Raw genomic sequence first — 15,860 nt, 5'->3', positions numbered from 1 at the left:
GCTCCTCCCTCCACTATATCCAGAGTCCAACCGCCCTCCATCTGTACGGCCTCACCTTGCCCCTGGCCCCCGTCTTTTCTCACCTGCATATCCTGCCAGGCTCCAGCTGGTCTCCATTTCCTTCTTTCTCTCAGAGCAGGAGGGTCCTTTACACACAGAAGCCAGGTCATGTCACGTCTGGGCTCAGAAAGGGTCCCTGTTCTCCGGCTCCTGATGCCGCCATCCTCATCTCTTTCTGCTCCCCGCCACTGCCCGCTCCTCTCCAGCTCCTGCTCTCCTGCGATTGCTCAGACACCGGCTTGTGCCCTCGGGCCGCAGCACTTCCACCTGGTCATTCCCTCCACCTGGACCCCTCTTTCACGGGAACTGCACGATTAACTCCTTCACTTCCCTGACAGCCCTGCTGAGATTGCAGCCAAAACGAGCCCCAGCCCCAGCCCCCAGGCACTCCTGGCCCCCCTTTTCTGCTCTACTTTGTCTTTTTTTTTTTTAAAAAAAAAAATACGTTTAATATGTTTTTATTGATTTCAGAGAGAGGAAAGGAGAGGGAGAGATAGAAACATCAACGATGAGAAAGAATCATTGATTGGCTGTCTCCTGCCCGCCCCCTACTGGGGATTAAGCCTGGAACCTGGGCATGTGTCCTGACTCCTGACCGGGAATTGAACCATGACCTCCTGGTTCAGGGGTTGATGGTCAACCACGGAGCCACACTGGCCGGGCGGCTTTGTCTTTATTTCACAGCCTTTTGTTATCCAGTTTACTTCTTTCTCATGTTAGGCACTGCCCGCCCAGCCCCCATGAGCAGCAACCTGAGGCAGGGTCGCTTTTTGGTCACTCAGCATCCCAAGCACCTGGGTTGGTACCTAGCACATAGTAGATGCTCAGTAAATGTTGGATTTCAGAATGAACAGGTCATTCCTCTCTCCTCTCTCACATCACTGTGTGTTGGGACCTCATGGGGCTCGATCTGGGAAGTTGGCCAGGTGGGCACACTGTATTTTCTTAGCCCAGTGACTTGGGAACAAGGACGGGAAGGCCTTAGGAAGCAGGAAGCTGCTGGGGCAAGTCTGACTGATCCATCTAAAAACAACAGCCGCCACTCGGGTCAGGCTGAGCGCTGACAGGCCCGGCTGTGACCTCTGCACAGGGCCCCTCCCTCCGCCTTCTCCTGTCCCCACAACTGGACAGGCCCAGCTGAGCTGGTCACCCAGCCTGCCCATGTCACCTCACCTGCAGTGTGCACCACCTACTGCCCCGACCTGTTTCCTCTCCTTCACTCCTCCCCACAGCTTCTCCAGACGCCTCCCTCCTGAGTCCCACTCTCACACCCAGACCCAAGGGTGCCTGCCTTGATCTGGACGCCCTCAGCACTGGATGCAGCAACGTAAATATCGCCCCACCCCACGCACGTACACATACACCGCCCCTCCCCACCCCCCCCGAGGGTTTTATGCCACAGGAGCTGCGGTTGGAGGCACAGTGAGTCCATTCAAATCCTAGCTCCGCCACTAACTAGGTCGGTGAGTGGGGACAAGTCCACGGTGCTCCCCAAACTGTAATTTCCTCTTTTGTAAGGAGGAAAATTCTGCTGCCTCTCAGGGTTGTCGTAAGGGTTAACGAGATCATGTTCGCAAAGAATTCAGCGCTGTTCCCGGCACCCAGCGGGTGCTAACTAATGGTTAACACTCCCCAACACCCACTTCTTGAGCGTCCACTGGGTGCCAAGCACTGTTAAAGGTGCCAGTAGCCAGGTGGCCAGCTGACACCATGGTTCCTCTTTTTTATTATTGTTTTTTAAATATATTTTTTTATTGATTTCAGAGAGGAAGGGAGAGAGATAGAAACATCAGTGATGAGAATCATTGATCAGCTGCCCCCTGCACAGCCCCCCACTGGGGATCGTGCCCGAAACCCCCCAGGCATGTGCCCTGACAGGGAATTGAAACTGTGACCTCCCAGTTCATAGGTCGATGCTCCACCACTGAGCCACACTGGCTGGGCCACCATGGTCCCTCTTCATAGGCAGCATCCAGACCAGGGGCCACAGTCCAGAGCTGCCGCTGGAACTCTGCCTGGGGTGGCCAGCAGGTCGGAAAGATGTTGTGTGTGATTTGAGGGGGCACCCTCGAAACTGTCCTGCCGTCTTGCTGTCTGAGAAATGAGTGACATTTACTAGAAATACCAACTGGTGATACAAAAAGACAAGGTTAATCAGCAAAACCCATGGAGAGAGGACGGGTTTGGGGGTCAGGGAACTCTGGGGTCGAAACCCAGTTCCATAGAAAAAAGACCGGATGTGCATTTCTCTGCGTGGGGCTTGCTTTCTCTCCCCAGATCTTTCTTTTTTATTTATTTATTTTTTTAAAATATATATATTTTATTGCTTTTTTACAGAGAGGAAGAGAGAAGGATAGAGAGTTAGAAACATCGATGAGAGAGAAACATCGATCAGCTGCCTCCTACACACTCCCTACTGGGTATGTGCCCGCAACCAAGGTACATGCCCTTGACCGGAATCGAACCTGGGACCCGCCAGTCCGAAGGCCGATGCTCCATCCACTGAGCCAAACCAGCCAGGGCAATGGTGTCACAACAGGCTGCCGCCTCTGGGTCCCGGCATCTCTGGCATCCGTGGGCAGTGCGGGAGGATGGCTGGTCACCTCTGAGCGCCTGTACATTGAAGCCATCGTCTGGAGAGGTGCCTCGGTGTGCTGTGTCTGCGCTTCCTGGCGCCGCACCCCATACCCTTGCTTCCCTATAAAACTTCTGACTTCCCAGCCAGCAGCGCCAGGTGAGCTCCGCCCCGGAGAAGGGTGACACTTGCAAATGTCTTTAAAACAAAAGCAGGAAAAGCAGAGCAGTCTCCGCTGCTATGAAACTCCAGGCCTCCCTTCCCCACCCCGGCCTGGGTTCCAGAACCCCACTCCTCACTCCCCCCGCCCCCATCCCAAGGTTCTGCATTTAAATCACATATTTAAATATTCCCAGTTTTGCCTGAACTAGGCAGGAATCATGAAGCTTGTCATGTCTCCCAAGGATTACCCTAATCCCTTAATCCCCTTCTTTCCTATAATATCGTGGCTGGAAGCTGATTTTGAGAAATGCGCTTTTAAATTGCAGGCACGTTTTTCACAAGCGTGGCTCTGGAGCACGTCGAGGAAGGACTTTTATAGCAAAGGGCCAACTGTGCTCGTGCTTTTGCACCAGTTTGTGTGGTTTTCATCCCAACTTCCTTACAAGGCACGTAGCACAAGGTGTTTGGCCCCTGAACCTCACCTGCAACACCCACTTGAGCTTCCTTCAGTAAGGATCGGCCGAGCACCTGCTATCGCGGGCTCTGGGTACAAAGCAAACAAAACAAGTGAGATTTCACCTGTGTGGGAGGGCCAATCAGTTACATATCTCAGATCACTTTAAGCATTTAGAACAGTGGTCGGCAAACTCATTAGTCAACAGAGCCAAATACCAACAGTACAACGACTGAAATGTCTTTTGAGAGCCAAAAATTTTAAACTTAAACTATATAGGCAGGTACATTGTTATTAACTTAATTAGGATACTCCTAAGCTGGCCTTTGCTGAAAACTCAAGGGGCCAAAGAGCCGAATGTGGCTCGCGAGCCGCAGTTTGCCGACCACTGATTTAGAAGAAAAATAAAGCAAAGTAGGGGCCGAGTGACCTGCCCTTTGGGCTGCTCTGTGGATCATGCTAAACGCCAGGCCGCTGTAGGAGTCTACGTTCCTCGTCTTACCCCATGATCCCTACCGCTCCCAACCAAGGGGTGGGAGCTCCCCACCCCCATTCCTCAATGGCGATGCGTGTGAGAGGACCTCAGGGAACTTTTTCATGTCATCCACAATTCCTTATTGAGCCCACGGTGTGCGAGGCCGTTGGCCTGCAGAGCCTTTTTGATACGGGACATTGGTTCACAAACACCCTTAGTTCTGGTTCTGGGCCTTTCTTGGACAAGGGGGAGCTCTGGCAATACTGGGCATGCTTCCCCTCGGGACAACAACGAGCTGGTGCCAAGAAGTGGCTGCCCACTTCAGAGAGCGTGAGCAATCCCTGGCTAGCCTCGCTCTGTCATCTCCTGCACCCGGGCAGCTTCCTTTCCCGGCCTGGCTGCGGTCGTCATGCATTTGAGTTTGCAAGCCTTGACTCAAGTGGTCACCATAGCGAATACATACAAACAGATAAGAATATTGAAAAAAACGAAAATATGTCATGAAGGAGCCTGACTTAGAAGGCGGATGCCCTCCCATAGAGAGGTAGGACCTAGGTCCCTCCCCTTGGACCTGGGTGGCTTGTGCCCGCTTCAAGCCAACAGAGTCCAGAGTCTTCAGAGGTTAGACTATGAAAGGCCGCACGCTTCTGCTTTGTTCCCGGGGACACACTTCCGGAGCCCTGAGCCACCAGGGGAGAAGTCCGGCTGCCTTGGTACCACCTCGCTATAAGGCAGGCACTCTAGTCCACCGTCCCAGCTGAGCCCAGCCCAGCCCAGGCACTAAACACGTGAGGGCCGATGTAAGAACATCCAACATCGCTGAAGGGTCTGAAGAAGAAGATTGCTTTGGCATTTCCAAGGTGTGTTAACCTAGATGCACGAGAACAATGGTCAGGGCTTGCTTAAGGCGAGGACAAACCTTTTGCTAAAGAAGTTAGATGAGTAAGGCGTGCCTACCCACCTTGACCTGAGCGGTTAGGAATTTAGGATCAGATCTCCCTCCCTGTGGGTAGTTTCGCTCACTGGACTCGTCAGCTTTATTATAGAGCCCCTTTTTCGTCCACTGGAGTGAATATTGTCTCCAGATGATTCCAGTCCTCAACCATCCACGTCACCCCCAGCTCCTCCAGTCTTCCAGAGGAGGGCCCCAGACATGTGGATGAGAGACCAGCCACCCCCACGGTGCTCTGTCCGAATTCCTGACCGTACTAAAATGGCTGTTGTTTGTACCACATTTTGCGGCAGGTTGTTATGCAGCAATGGATGACGGGAACGATGTTCATTAGGAAGGGTCGATGGAGCTACCTGAGTAAAGGGTGAGGCTTCGGTGCAGAGCACTTCACATGGGTCAGCAGGTACAAACACCCTCTGGTGGGCGGTGTTAAAAAACAAAATAACACCCAGTAAGTGTGAAGATCTGATGGGCTTTATTACGTGATTCCCGAATCAGGCAGCATCCCATCTAGCAACTAGAAGGGTGCTCCAAGGGTTTATACAAAAATGAAAGGTGTTTATAGGGAGAAGGGTGGGACTAGGGAACTATTAACAACAACAAAGGGTTATTTTGGGGGTTGGGGTATCTTTTTTAAAATTTTATTTTATGATGTATGTATTTATTTTTTTTATTGATGTCCGAGAGGAAGGGAGAGGGAGAAAGATAGAAACAGCAGTGATGAGAGAGAATCATTGATCGGCTGCCTCGTGGGGATCCAGCCTGCAACCTGGGCATGTGCCCTTGACCAGGAATTGATCCGTGACCTCTTGGTTCATGGGTTGACACTCACCCACCAAGCCACACCAACCAGGCCTCCCTGTAGTTCTTGAGCGTGGAAAGCATGTCCCCACCTCAGGACCTTTGCACTTGCCTTTCTCTCTACCTGGCATGCCCCTCCCCAGGTGTCTGACTTGCCTTTTCTCTTCTCTTAGGCATTTGCTCACGTGGCACATTATCAGGGAAGCTTTTCTGGATCGGCCTTATAAAGCAGGATCCCCTTCTCCCTTCCCTAGTTTGCTTTTCCCCTGAATTCTTACTGCCGGCTAACTTGCTATACATGTTACCGGCCTTCTCCTAATAGAATGTAGGTGCTATGAGGGCAGGGACTTTATTTGTTTCACAGGAGTATCCTCAACGCCTAGAACAATACCCGGCAGATGGAAGGCATTCAATAATCTATGTGTTACATCAATGTAATGACTAGGTGTAAAGGTCATGAGTGTTAGGTGAGGCTGAGAGGTGGGCAGGAGCCAGACCAGCCGGCTTGTAGGTCTTGCTTAAGATCTGGAGGAGGGATAACATGGTCATGATTGTCTGGAAAAGCTCCCTGGGCTCCAGAAGGGAGAACACCTCGCCTAGAAAAGCAATTCATGCCTCTGTGTGGCTGAGTGTGGGGAGGTAAGGGAATTTGTTGTCTAGAAAGGCCTCTCCCACTTAGAAGGGACCAGGGCCTCTAGGACTAAGGAGGGCTCTCCATTTTGACAATACTCGGTACCACGTGGGGCTGTAATGAAGGCTCATCAGCCCTGTGCTTCGGAATCAGCTGCTCAGTCAAACCCTTTCCAGCGACAGGTTGCAGTACTGTCTCCTTCCTCCAAACCTCGCCCTGCTGAGGCCTCACTGCTCCAGAGAGCATCAGAGCAGAACACACCAGAGGTGCCATTCTCCCACCTCCCTGTCCCCCAGCCTCAACCCTCCTTTTCCCCCTGCACTCCCGAACCTGAAGGGATTTCAGCCGCGATCAAGTCCAAGTGGCGAGAGGCCAGCTGAGCTCCTCAGTCCCCCAGACAGTGGGTGAGGAGCCGCCTAGGCACAGGAAGGCATTGGGGTTGAGTGGTGAGCAGAAGCCACCCACAGACCCTGTCAGGATGGAGCCCCCAAGAGCCAGGATGCTCAGGCCTGGGGCAGCCCTCAGTCAAAAGCTTCCTCTTACCGCCCAGCTGGCGTGGCTCAGTGGTTGAGCGTCGACCTATGAACCAGGAGGTCATGGTTCAATTCCCAGTCAGGGCACATGCCTGGGTTGCAGGCTCCATCCCAGTGTGGGGCGTGCAGGAGGCAGCCGATCAATGATTCTCTATCATTGATGTTTCTATCTCTCTCCCTCTCCCTTCCTCTATGAAATCAATAAAAATATATTTAAAAAAACACACAAAAACTCCCTCTTACCAATACTCCAGCCATACAAACAACTAGACTGTTATTCAGTCTTGTTGGCCTACTGGGCTGCTCAAACTAAATTTGCCTTCTGTACATTCCTTGAGGGTTTTAATAACCTTACCAAGGAGAACAAAAAGTCCACTTCTCCCAACCTAATAAGTTAAGCCAAGGTGGAAATACCTTTCAAGGGCCCCTCCCTTCCCTGGACTTTCATTGCAGAGGGAGGCGAAATTAATTTTGACTTTGCTGCCCAAATGCACCTAATCGTTCAGCTTTGCCAAGGAAGGGAGGAGGGAAAGCACAGCTAGTAAGGCAGAATGCTCCATCCCCAGGTGCCCAGGAGTTCAGGATTCTTTCCCACCTTCTCACGTGCTGGGTTGCAGGATTCTTGCCAGCTGCCGACCTTCCGGGCCCTTCTCTGGTGGCCATGCCAGGCGCACCCCAATGGATGAGGCTGCAGGGCCTTGTGGAGAGTGTCAGGCTGAGCCAGGGGCAGCCAGGTTTGTGCTGTCACAAACCACAGGTTACAGGCCGATCCCGTGTCAGGCTACTGTTGACAAGTTCAGGGCAACTGGTGACAGAGGAGCCCAGACAGGAGGGAACCCCCTGAAAGGTCACAGGCCAGACAAGGGAATCAGTAATCCAGGGGAACCCTCTCTAGCCCCTCCGAGGGTCGCCCAGCTCGGCAGTCATGCCCACCCACCATTCCCACCATCTCCTGATCCAAGAAAAGTTCCTCCTTTCCCAGTTCCTACTCATGAGGATCTAAACAGAACCTGACTCACTGGCTGATAGATTCACACACGGGGAGAGAGATCTCTGTCCACTGTTGGAAAAAGGAAGAAGAGGAAGACAAGACAGAAGGAAATTGACAATTGAGTGCCTTCTTATCAACTTGCCTACGTTAGCCTGGCATTTTAGAAAGTGCCTCGGTGTCTGATCTTGAAACAAGCAGGAGTTGGGTTTGAACCCCAGTTTGCCTTGTGTTAACCATGTGGCTTTGGGCAAGTTACTTCGCTTCCCCAAGCCTCTATAGCTACATCTGCAAAACAGGGATTCCTTTAAGGGTTTTTGCAAAGATTAAATAAGATGTTAATGGGAAAATAATAAAAATTCCTTGTCCAGCCAAATTAGACCTCTCTGAAATAAAAATGTATTCCAATAAGAAGAAAAGTGAATCCATGAGGAATAAGTGAGTTTCAAGAAGTAGTAAGATGAAATACATATGTGTGTGTCTGTGTGTGTACATACACAAGAGTATGTATGTATGTATGTACCTATGTATATCTATTTGTATGTATATTTTTGTGTTATCTCGATATTCAGGTGCATAAAAATGTAAAAACAAGTAAGCAAAAACAAACAAAAATGTTTAGAACTAAACCCTTGATAAATTTGGTCGCCACTCTTGGTAATATCAACACAGATGACATGGAATCCCATGCTCCCGGATTGGAAGACTTAATAGTATCACATTTAATTTGATTTCTCCTGAGGCCTCTCTCCTTGGCCTGCAACTGGCCCTCTTCTTGCTGTGTCCTTACATGGCCTATTCTCTGGGTATAAAAAGATACCATAAACAAAGTTCAACAAAAAGCAACAGCCTAAGAGAAACAAATAATTAGTATCAAGAATATATTTTAAAAACTCTTACACATTTGTATAAAAGAGATAACCAACCCAAATGAGAAAGCTATGGAAAGAATTTGAATAAGAAATTCAGTGAAGAGGAAATATTGGTGGCTAATAAAGACATGAAAAGATACTCCACTTTACTGCTATTCAGGTATATGCAAATTAAAACCAAATTAAAGTACCACAAACTTTTGACAAAAATCTTAGTTTAATAATATGAAAAGTTTTCAAGTACTCTCATGCGCTGTTGGTGGGAATTGAAACTGGCACTTAGAAAGGCAATTCAGCAGTATCTTTTAAATTTAAATTGCACAAACCCCATGACACTTTTTAAAAGCAGCTTCCTATACAGGCAGACCAATGTGTACAGGAAACATGGTTAAAGATGTTCATTGTCTCCAAGAGTGAGAAGCTGGACCACCTTAAATATCCATCAGTAGGGGCCCCGCCAAATAAACTCATCACTAGGGAACACTACCCATCAATTCCAAATGAAAAAACAGGTCTCTATGAACTACATATTGCTGAGTAAAAGAGCAAGTTGCAAAATGATTCAGCTGAGAAACCCTCTCCATGGAAAATCCTGCATAAGTTAATATAGGTATTAATTATATAGTAACATATATACATATGTATGTAGCTTAAATATTGATATTAATACCCATATTAATATATACATATGCATACACATAGGAAAAGAATATACTTCACACAAATTTGTAAGAGTTTAAAAATATAGCCAGGACCGGTTTGGCTCAGTGGATAGAGCGTCGGTCTGTGGACTGAAAGGTCCCAGGTTCGATTCCGGTCAAGGGCATGTACCTTGGTTGCGGGCACGTCCCCAGTCGGAGGTGTGCAGGAGGCAGCTGATTGATGTTTCTAACTTTCTATCCCTCTCCTTTCCTCTCTGTAAAAAATCAATAAAATATATTTAAAAAAAAAAGAGTTTAAAAATATATGTATACATACACATACATATAATCTATATACATATGTGTATACACACACACACACACACACACACACACACAGGAAAAGGTTTTGAAGCTACATACCAAATTGAGGATCATAGGGGAGCAATGATTAAAAAACAAAACTTATGATCATAACAATAGAAAAAAAGACTTTTGATACACTCAAAATCCACTATTTTTTAAAACTAGAAATCAAATAGGGGGAAATTTCTTTGAGCCTTATCAGTGTTATTTCAATTGCTTACTAGGGGAATGCATCTGGGTATAAACTGTGTAATTAAAAATGTTTATTTCTTAAAGCCCCAGAGCTGAGTAGATTGCTTTTGACAAGAGGTGCCTTGAGTCAGAGGGGAAGGCAGCTGGCGTGTGGCTTCGCCATCTCTGCAGGCCTTCAATTGCTTATGATTAGCACACACTCAGTGACCTCTGTTACCCCACCTGGTTTCCCCCCCAGAAAAGTTTAATCTGTGGCCAGTGACCTTCCCTCCACCCCCTACAAATCCTGGGGATCTGGGGAAATTAAAACTCTAGTGAAAAAACCTCTGACTCTATGACTCCATGGAGAGCCACAGAAGTATTTGATTCTGCAAACACAAAGATACACATACCAAAACATGAGCAGTCTGGATTAGCAACCCGCACCATTAGGAGAGAGTGAATGTACATTCTTAAAACACACACCTGCAGATTTTCTTGAAATAGCGGTCTCTCTTGTCCCATTCAAAGGAGGTTTCCATTCACCAGAATCCACCTGCAAATGATAGACTTAGGGAATTGCACAAGAACATGACATTCCAAGGTCAAAGGGGAAAGACACCCAACTCCTTCTCTGTAAGGTCAGGGCTGGTAACCATAAATTTAAACCAGTTTATCTGATACGGCTCCACCTGACGCCCAGCCTAGTTTCTCCAATGCACGTTTACTTTGCCTATGGAGATCATGCAGCCCATTTTCAGTTTCAATTCTGAATGTAATCAATATTTGGATAAGAATTGAGAATTGGACAGAGTAGTGGGATGGCTGTTCTGATAGCATGGCAGGGCTCAAGAGGGTAAAAATCATCTCTACAACCATCTATTGAGCTTCTGCTAAATGCTAGCACTGTGCTAGTCATGCTCCCTACATCACCACACGTGAACGCAGTCTCCTAAGACATAAATACTAATGTTCTCATTTTGCAGGTCAATAATTTGCTCAAGGTTACATAACTCGTAAATGCCAGAGCGTGCACTTAAACCAATTCTCCAGTTGCAAAGTCCATGTTCTCGCCCATTGTATTCATCAGGCTCTTTTTTTTTTTTCCCCCAGGGAGGCAAAATCAAACTGGAAGATCTCTACTTCTGAGATAAAGCTTTTTCTCATTCTCCAGGAATCCAGACATCCAGATCAGGCTCGGGGAAATGGCCCTTGCCTTCACCTTGTGGAGGATCCCAGGAGCTGGGAGGCCTTAGGGCTGGAGCTTGTCACCACTGGGTTGACTTTCATGCACAGAACCCTGCTGAGTCACCAAGGCAGTCATTGCTATTACACAACAAATCAGCACACCACGAAGCCAGCCCTGCTCCTCAGGGTTGCTTCAACCCCCGGTTTTAGGCTGGTGACTGATTAGGAGGAAATCCGAACATGAGAAAAACCTGCTTTGGAGAAGAAAGCGGGTTCTCTCCCTCTCACTCTCTCTTTATTTATTTTTTTTTAATTATACTTGACATGCAGTAGTATATTAGTTTCAGATGTACAACCTAATGACTCAACATTTTTATTCCTTACAAGGTGATGATCAGGATAAGTCTAGTAACCATCCCTCACCACACCAAGTGTCTGTCTCCAAAAACCCGTGCCCCACCCACCACACCAGATGGAGTGGGTTTGTGCACATACAATGCTGGGCCCTCATGGGGACGAGGTGCCCACAATGTCCCTTTACTTTCTCTCCAAGGCTCTGCTCCTGCCACCGGGGAAGAACAGGGACAGCTGAGAACCCAAGGGGTGACCCACACCTTCCCCGCCTGGCGACTTGCCACAGCCTTTCACAGCCAAGTGTAATCTCATCCCCCAGCGCCGCCAGGTTCTTATGTGGCACCGGGTCCTGGTACTTGGTCACTTTTGCACAGTGTAGGTGATTTACAGGAAACACTATTTTTATTTTAGGTCAATATGTCACAAAAATGGTTCTATAAGCTCCTTTCAAATGTGATCTCCCATTTCAACTTTTCACTGTTTAAAAAAGTGGCACAATAACCCATGGACACAGACAATAGTGCAGTGAAGTCCTGGGGAGCGGGCGGGAGTAGGGTAGAGGGGTTCAGTGGTGGGGGAGGGGACATCTGTAATGCTTTCAACAATAAAGATGCTTTTTAAAACAACCGTGGCATACGTTGTTCAACTGATTTATTTATTTGAGCAAGAAAAAAACAGTTATAGAAACATATTTAAATAGACACACATCTATAATAATAAAAGCATAATATGCTAATTAGACCAGAAGACCTTCTGGACGAAGCCAGGGCTGCGAGGGAAGCCCAGGTCCTGGGTGCCTGCCAGTGGCCGGAGGGAAGCCGGGGTCCCGGGTGCCAGAGGGAAGCTGGAGCCGGCAGCCGGGGGAAGGAAGGCCTACTCTTGCACGAATTTCATGCATCGGGCCTCTAATACACACACACACACACACACACACACACACACACACACACACACATATACATATATATAAAACCATATATATATATATACATATATATATGGTTTTAAAATATGAATTGATATATTACCATGTGTTCCAGCATCAAAAATAAATAAAAAGTGCATTCAAAACCTAATTCATACACTTAACAAAATTAGCTGGTTTTATAAAAAACACATACAAAAAAATGCTAGTGCTTTGCTTTAAACAATGAGGTAAGAGAGAAGGCTGCTCTTTGCAAGGCCTTCTCCACAAATCCCACACTGTGGGCAAGAGCCTTCTTGACTTCCAATAAATGAGAAACCGTGTGGGGTGGAATCAGCGCATCTTTGACTTTGCGTTTTGGAGGCGTGTAGACACTTTCATGTCCTCTAAAGTAACAGTCATCACATGAACGGGACAGTGACTTGAGGAAGCAATTCTGCAGACTCATTCTTCTTTGGCTGCTCATTAACTTATATTTCAACTAGGTGTTCCTCGTGTGACTTGTCTCTAAGTTCTAATAAAGAGAGGGAAAGCACAATTTAAAACAAGGGCAGCCAAAGCCACAGCAGCTGGTGGTGGCCAGGAAAAATGCTTGAGCTGCTGACTCAGAACACTGCTCACCAGACCTACATGAGCATGCTCACTGCCTGCGCACTCGGAGGTTCTCAAGTAGTCTAGTTTTTTTTAAAAAATAGGTAAACATTATATTATCCATTGATTTTTTTTTTTTAAGAAAAAGGAGAGGAAGGAGGAGAAGAAGAGGAAGAAGGTGAAGGAAAAGAAGAGGAAGAGGAGGAAGAAGGAGGAGAAAAAGAAGGGAAGGGAGAGGGGGAAGATGAGGAAGATGAGGAAGAAGATGTGGAAGAAGAAAGGAAGTGGATATCACTGTCTCCGTTGAATTTGCCTTCTTGGACTGCTGGGTCAGTGCAGTAGACAATCACACGTGTCCAGGATTCTTCCCACTGTGCCATACCCCGGCCCCTTTCAAGGACTTCTCATAAAATCCCTGCACCTCAGTGAGAAAGGCCTCAGAGACATTGGCCCAAGCTCTGCCCTTAGCAGAAATCACCACCAGGCTCCCCAGCAGCAAGAGGGCAGACAGCACACACCCAAACCCCGTTGTGGGTGGAAAACACCTCACACCCATTCCCTCCACAGACCTACACAAATTGTTGGAATTGTCTTTCTTGTTTTGGGGGTCTACCCCTACTCCTGCTCCCCCAAGCTCTTTTCTTCTGGAAGTATAAGTCATAGATCACTAGATAAACTTCTGTTTGCCCGTAAGATATTCCTGTCTCCTGCAGATAGTGTTTGTTACAGAAGTTACTAAAAGAAAAAGAAAAAGCCTACAGTTTTGTGAGAGAGAATTGTGGTCCCATTAAAAAGAACACTATAGCCAAAACCGGTTTGGCTCAGTGGATAGAGCGTCGGCCTGCGGACTCAAGGGTCCCAGGTTCGATTCCGGTCAGGGGCATGTACCTTGGTTGCGGGCACATCCCCAGTGGGGGGTGTGCAGGAGGCAGCTGATCGATGTTTCTCTCTCATCGATGTTTCTGACTCTCTATCCCTCTCTCTTCCTCTCTGTAAAAAAATCAATAAAATATATTTTTAAACAAAAAAAAAAGAACACTATATGCTCAAGACTCAAGAATGGAATTAACCAATGTCTTACTAAGTAAGGGTCACTCATTGGCTTAGGAAGAGAGGGGAAAAGGAAAAAAGGAGAAAAAAATACGAAGGAGGAGAAAAGAGAAAGAAGGGAAGAATAGGAAAGGTACAAAATAGGAAGAGAATAAAATACGTGGCTAATATTTATTGAGCACGTACGAAGGATCAGACACTGTTCAAAGTGTGTGACTTATATAGATTGATTTAATCTTTACAACCTTCCTGTAAGAGAAATGCTATTATCCTAATTTTTCAGATTAGGCAACTAAAGCAGAAAGTCTCAGTGTCTTACACGAGTCACCCAGGCAGCGTGGAAGACCAGCGTTGCTAGGTTCAACGCCCAGGACACTTCCATACTATCATCCATTGTCTCACCCAAATGCTAATAGCACCCCTGTCAAAAAGCAGATGGCCCATGTGTCCCCATCCACATTACTTCAACCACCTCTGCTCCTCATTCCCTCAATGACCCACTGTTGCCAGAGCAAAAGGATATTTAAGCCACAGTTAATACCTCAAACAATACTATGTTTTAGCTCACATGAAGAGAAAACACTACTAGTTTGTAAAGACTGGCACTTGTCCACAAGGCTGGATGAAAACCAAGAGAGGCCCTAAATCCTAAAAACGTCAGGTAGTCTGCCATAACAAAGTTCTGATTTTTTCATCTGGCAAGTGCTCTGTTTTTAAAAAAATAAATATCAAATTCTTTAACATTTATTTCTCATTTTTTTTTGTCTTTCTATTGCGGCTCATTGAATATTTAAAAAAATAACTCATTTTTAAATTTACTTATGAAGTAGGTTGTTGACGGTTCAAAGTGACAGGAAAACAAGCTACTTGCTACATCCTAGTTCTCTTGCTGAATTAACTCCATCCAGTTCTGACTCATGACTTACCAGCTAGATGACTTTGGGTAAGGTGCTTAATCTATGCTTGCCTGTGAAATGGGAATTTAATAGGCCTGTTTGTACAGATTAGATTTAAAAATGTATGTGTCTGGTGTGTAATGTGCTCAGTATATTTTAGCTATTAATATTACTGTATCTTCTTCCACCCTTGGCATGCCTCAATGTCCAAACACCTTTGAATGACTACAGTGTACTAGTCTCTGTGCTAGATCCTGATGAAATGTAGATGACCACCCTGACCTCAGTTTATACTCTAAAAGGGAAACAGGTTTGTAAGTAAGCAAATGCAGGTGTAATCGTTAGCAAATTTAAAAGGGGGGAAAAAGCTATATAGGCTATATATAGTGTGGGGGGTGGGGAGGGAACAGGGACAAGGTGGTCAGTTCTGAAGGCTCAGAAATGCCTATGAAATTTCTTTAAAGTGTTGTCACTGACCTTGATTATCTTCATCTAATTCAAAAGCAACAGCTCTTTATCCACACGTGAAATGCATAGTATATGTAATTGTTTCAGGGAATGTTGGCAAATAGTTCTTGAAAGACCATACTGCCAGAGAATTCTTTTCTGAACCCTTACTACTAAAAACACTGTTACCATGTTATAATACACTAGACGCCCGATGCACGAAGATTCGTGCAGAATGGGCCTTCCTTACCCTGGCTGCAGCACAGCCTTTGCTCTGGCCCTGAGCCACCTTTCCTCCTTCCCACGCTGCCCAGAGGCCCGGAGTGGCTGGGGCGGTGTGAAACACCTGCGTCGTTGCCATTGCGACGATGCAAGCATCCTGCCCCTGGCCGCCTATGTATGCAAATTAACCCACCATCTTTGTTGGGTTAATTTGCATACTCACTCCTGACTGGCTGGTGGGCGTCGTGAAGGTACGGTCAATTTGCATCTTTCTCTTTTATTAGTGTAGATTTATTAGCGTAGATAACAATCCATAAAGTCTCATGATGAGATTAAAAAAGTTGACCAACAGCAGTTATACTGCTGACTGCATCTATGCATTCTGATTTCAGATATGTTAAAGTATGAACACAGCATATGTGTGGAACCAACAGGAATGTATGTGTAGAGTGGGGATGCGTATTTGGGCTCTTAGCAGTGAATACCTATAGTAATTGATTTGTCTC

At 46.8% G+C, this 15,860-nt stretch overlaps 1 long non-coding RNA gene across 1 annotated transcript; it reads right to left on the bottom strand.

Annotated features, from left to right (window-relative positions):
* Positions 1–2,417: 2,417 nt before the first annotated feature.
* Positions 2,418–7,312, bottom strand: LOC129147967 (uncharacterized). Its single transcript, XR_008555176.1, has 4 exons — positions 7,239–7,312; positions 4,447–4,596; positions 3,280–3,340; positions 2,418–2,833 (listed from the first exon to the last, which is right to left on the bottom strand). It is a non-coding gene; the product is annotated as an uncharacterized LOC129147967 (long non-coding RNA).
* Positions 7,313–15,860: the final 8,548 nt, after the last annotated feature.

The sequence above is a fragment of the Eptesicus fuscus genome, chromosome 22 (assembly GCF_027574615.1).
Source record: "Eptesicus fuscus isolate TK198812 chromosome 22, DD_ASM_mEF_20220401, whole genome shotgun sequence".
NCBI lineage: Eukaryota > Metazoa > Chordata > Mammalia > Chiroptera > Vespertilionidae > Eptesicus > Eptesicus fuscus.
This window is presented reverse-complemented; position numbering and strand designations above follow the sequence as displayed.